The sequence below is a fragment of the Marmota monax genome, unplaced genomic scaffold, assembly GCF_021218885.2.
Source record: "Marmota monax isolate L192 unplaced genomic scaffold, Marmota_monax_Labrador192_F-V1.1 WCK01_AAM20220418_F8-fsc00255, whole genome shotgun sequence".
Taxonomy (NCBI): Eukaryota; Metazoa; Chordata; class Mammalia; order Rodentia; family Sciuridae; genus Marmota; species Marmota monax.
Window position 1 is genome coordinate 548,810 of NW_026692704.1, and position 5,422 is coordinate 554,231.

General features: G+C 34.0%; 1 pseudogene; it reads right to left on the reverse strand.

Moving 5' to 3' along the window:
• Positions 1-1,690: 1,690 nt before the first annotated feature.
• Positions 1,691-3,216, reverse strand: LOC124094097 (protein lin-54 homolog; annotated as a pseudogene).
• Positions 3,217-5,422: the final 2,206 nt, after the last annotated feature.

The following is a 5,422-nucleotide window of genomic DNA, read 5'->3' on the forward strand; positions in this document are numbered from 1 at the left end:
TCTTATGTGAGAGATGATAACTATTTTTCCAGGAAATTTCAGTATGAGTGGAATGACTTTGATACATTTTGTCTCTTTTCAGTTCATTAATTTTTTCTTTATTATTTCTTCTTTCAGCACTTTTGGGTGATTAATATTTACTTTCTGTTATCTTTGTGAAAGAGTCAATTTTTCAGTCATTCTTCTGTATTTTGGCCCAAAACACCATAAACAATATTTAATGCATCTCTAATTTTAGATATGTCTCATGTTTCCATTATTATTCAGTTTAAAATATTCTATAAATTTCCATTGTAATTAACTCATTGTTTTCATAGATTTATGGGGTTTTGTTTTGAAATTGATTTAGGTTATTTTAGCAATTACATAAAAACACAGATACTATCATCTTACCAAATCACTGGCTAAAAATAATGACATATTACAGATTTTAATTAGTTAATTATTCTTGTTTAGATTTTCTTAACTTAAGGGGAGTGTTGGGGGTGGGAGATCCATTGCCACAATCAATCCTATCATGCTGTGTTGGAAACTTTAAATCAGAACATTTTTTAGAATAAGCTGTAGAGTGCTTTATTTTTAATGGAGTATAATTCCCTAAGCATTTAATAGAAAAAAGCCTGAAAATTAAAAAAAAATATTGACATATTAAACATCCCTTATAAAAACAAATCCCACCACAATTGTTAGGCAGTTCATTTGAGTAAAAATGTAATAACCAAGTATTGGTTTGAAACTTTTTAGTCCAAAAGTCTACAAAGAGAAGTGTATTGATGAAAAATCTTTCTCTAAACTTATCTGTTACAGCTTCTATATTCCCTATTTCTCCATCAAAGCCAAATTTTATACTTGATAGTTATGTGAAGATCTATGTTACCACTACATAATGTTTAATTCTATTCCCACACACCTCATTTTAACAATACCCATTAATCACTTCAACAATTTATGGTTTCAAACACATAACACCTATGAAAGACAATGAAGAGATCCCTAAGCATGTTAGCCATTCCTCATTAGAGAAAAACTTACCCTCCTCTGAGAATTACTTACTGTACCTTGATATATTGTGTGTTTTAGAAAGTATAATTTCTTAATTTAAAAAATGTGCCTGGGGATTTCTTTCCCTTCTAATTTTCCCAAGTAAAAATAGCATATTCAAGAATTCACCCTAAAAGGCTTATTTTTGTTAAAAAGATATAAAAATATTGCTTCTCTAAACAAAAGATGTCACTCAAATATGTTCCATAGTTTGTTTATGTAGACATTCTATCTGTGTTTATTCTAAAGCTAGGACCAAAGAATGACTGGGCAATACCAATGTTGCTTTGGCTGTTTCTACTGAACAAAGTTACACAACACCAGAGTTTATAATTTATATTATATTCATTTATAAATGTTTTTGCCAATAGAATCAGAAGAATAGGAAAACTGATTCTTAAGACACTTGAGGAAATTAAGAATCTATATAATACATTAAGAAAAAAAATTAAAAAGAAAAACCCAATTTAGAAGGGGCATAGAATTAACTAAGATTTAAAATGTTCTAATTTCTTTTTTCAATATTATAATTTCATATTTCTTTTATAACAGAATTGAATTAAAATATAGTAATTGTTAAACTATGTTCCAGAAAGTCAAGCATACTTAACATTTCTGTATATGTGCGTTTATCAGTCTTCTGCAAGAGTTAGCAATACAGAGCACCAGGGTCACTTTTTGCTTTTCCTGCAAAGTTGATGATGCACATCAAACATTATTCCTCAAAAATAATCCATTCTGCTGCTGCCTTTGATTCTCTCTTCTTGTCTGCCTGCTCTGCCTGGGTGTGAAGCCAATTACTACTTCCATAGTTTTAAACATAAATATCAAGTTTCCTCATCCACTATTCAAAGGCATTGTTGTTCTAGTAAGCAAGTCTGAAATAATTTGAGAAGATAATTTAGTCTTCCTGCTGTTTGTTGCTGCACTCCTTCTTCAGATTTTTCTGCCAAATGCATCCATGTCTTTATTTCTGGGCTTCATTCAAAATTTTTACAGCCAACACAATTACATATTGAGGAACACATTATTTTGCCTCATAGCACTCAGTAGTTAAGACATCCTGACATTGGCAATTACATCCCTTGATATGACATTGATATGCTTCTCTCCATTTCCTTTCCCTATTTTAGCCTTAAAATCTGTATTTATGACAGTGCATGCCTTTATTGCTTTTTGACTTTTATTTTTATGTTCCAAATTGTTATAACAATTAGTACAACTGCAATGATTATAAAAATTGCCATTTACAATAGAACCACAGTATAATTTCAAACAGAGATTTTGTACAATTACAGGGCTTTCTGGGCTGACTGGCAGATACTGATGGGATTATGAAATTGAATGGAAAACTTGCCTGGGTCTGGAGACCAGATGTTTCAATAAAATCTGCTATACGCACATATGAAGACTGCTAAAGCTGAGTAATGTATTGAGCTGGAAGCACTGCATAACCCACAATCCCTGTTCCTGGAGCTGGTGCCAGGACAGTACCTGGTGGAAGGTTAGTGAGGTTGGGCTGCATCTCTGACAGTGGAGTGGAAGGCATAATAAGCCATTGTTGTGGTTGGCTGTTAGTTACTATTTATGAAGCCTGATTGATGGATTATGGGACAACTTGTTGAATAGCATGAGCTTGGAAAATGGAACTGACATCTGCACTGGGGTTGTATTAAGAACCACTGGCTTTGCTTCCTAAAGAGCCTTAAGGCTTGTACTGGGATTATGACTAATTAGTTGGGTTAAGATACTAGCTGTTGTGGCAGTAACAAATCAGACATAATGAAACTTTCTTCCAGGCACTTGAATCTGCTGGGCATTTGCCAGCGTTTCCAGAGGAATTGGGAGCAGTTTTCAGAGGAATACTTGTCTTAAATTGTGATATGTTCACTCCTCAAAAAGTGATGGTCTGCACAGCTGATTTCATTTCCTTATTTGGTGATTTCAAGGGTGAGATGGCTATTTTATTTGGCATCTGCATTGTAAAATTATTGATGCAATAACACCACTTTCAGATATTGTTATGGTATTTGATGGAGTTCCAGGAGTAGACTGTGAAAGAACCCTACCTGCAATGACTGATGTTGTCTGTTCTGTATCTGCTTTCCTATTAATTGGTTTTGCAAAAATCAGCTTCATGATTACTAGACCACAGGTTGGTGTTCCAGATTTCATAGCAATTCATCTGGCACCACCTCTATGATCACCTTTGATTTCAGTGTCCATCATGGCTACTAGATTTTATACCTTGTATTTCCAATTATACAGGCCTGTCCTGTCTATATATTATATATATATATATATATATATATATATATATATATATATATATATATATTATATATATTATATTATTATATATATATTATGTACATGGTTTCAAACTGGCATTTGAAGAAATTGACACTCATGAATTAAAATTTAAATAAGTAAATGGAGACAAATAATTCAATTCAAATCAATTAATTATATAAAATATATGTCTCTATAATTCTAACTCACAAATTTTTCAAGATGGCCAGACAATAAAATATTTATTTCTATAAATGTCTGAAATGTAATATAACATCTATTGCTTCTAAAATTTTTCAACAGAGAAAAATAATACTTCTAATAATATTGTTCTGATATTCTTATTTTATGATTAAAATAAGTAAATTAAATTTAAAATAATTGGGATTAATCTTCATCAATATGGTTTCTTAAATAAATTAGAAATTTCAACTGAAGCCCAACTACTTTCTCCTTTTTTCTTTCCAATTGTTAAAGAAACAACAGGATCCTGCCTCAAATCTCTCCACAGCAAGCTGAATTAATTGCTGTTATCCTGTGCTGCAGTCTGGCTGGGCACAATTCAGGAGCCACTTGTCAAGCAGAAACAAACTTTATTTTTACAACATACACACCGCACCACATGAGCTCTTCAGGAATTCCCTCAGAGCCCAACTGCCACCAACGGATCTCTTGGCCAGCCTCTCAACTGATCTTGAGCCTGATTGGTTGGGTTGCTTGGGCAGAGCCAAAAGAGTCCCCCAATAAGCAGCTCTGTGGTCTGAAAGGGTGGGACAACAGCCCAATAGCATCACTGCAGAGAAGTCCATCAGCTGGAAGTCTGCTGGGGCCGCTTCGGCTGTGGCTCTCAACATCTCCCCCTCTCTGTTTAATTAAGCAACAAGCATGTGGCTTAGGGACCGTGCCTGTCTTAGGTTGTCCAATACTACATATGGTCTTTACCTGTCATCGGATTAGCTGACTTCTAGGCATCAGCCTCCTGTCTTATGTTGGTACCATTGCAATTGGATCTTACCTGTCATTGACTACTGGTCCAGCATACAGCCACACCTGTAGACAGGCTTTTGTATCAGTGGGGGGTGAGGTTCTTTGCCTCACATCAGTTGGCCCCCAAATTTTAGCTGAACGACCATCACAAGCAGAAGGGAGGAGGATACACCAAGCCAATTGACAGCTCCTTTTGGAAAAATTGTACCACCGATGACACCATCAGCAAAAATACCCTGGCACTACCACAAGTCACTGCACCAACAGATAGTTCATAATGCATACAAGTGATACATAGTTGATGCAAGTTCTGCAAGCAGTTCATTGATTGTTTTTGTAGAAGCTGTAGTTTGGTTTTTTCTTTGTCTTCACCGGCACTGGGATGAAGATAGGAATTCTGGCAATAATGGCTAAAGAAAAAAATATGTAACATTCCAGCAGGCACTAAAAGAAAACAAGTTTCTAAATAATTTACATTATCCTGAACAGAATTATTATATACAATGAAAAGGAAAGGTGAAAGTAAACAAACAGATCTGTTAACCTCCTTTTTTGTTTACATATTAAAACAATTCTCAACACCTCTTTACCCAATTTAAATTAAACCATTTAAATCATGTGAATAAAAAAAATTGGATCCATTTTTAATGAGCGCTCATCATATATGATATATGGACATATGCACATACAAACATACAACACAAAACACAAGTGTGCACACATGAGATAATACATACAACACATAACATAATAGTAAAGGCCTTGTAACTTTTTACAGGTGAAATCTCCATTGCAATGTTTAAAAACTCCATAGTCAAAAAATAGAACTGATCAGCAAAACATTAACCTAGGTCTGTATGAGCTCAAAAAACAAAATAGAATTTCATGATGTGGGAAAAGGCAATAATAAAATAGATATTAAAAAAAAAAAATCCTGGTTTCATTAGCCTCCAGGTGTGGGAGAACCACTTCCACAGATGTGAGGATAGCAAAACTGGAGTTCTGTATATCGGCTGTTATGGATTTGAGCCAAATCATCTTCTTTTTGGTCTGTAGAAATCGCTTTAGTTAATCTCTCTGGAACCCAAATTGACTGTTGTTC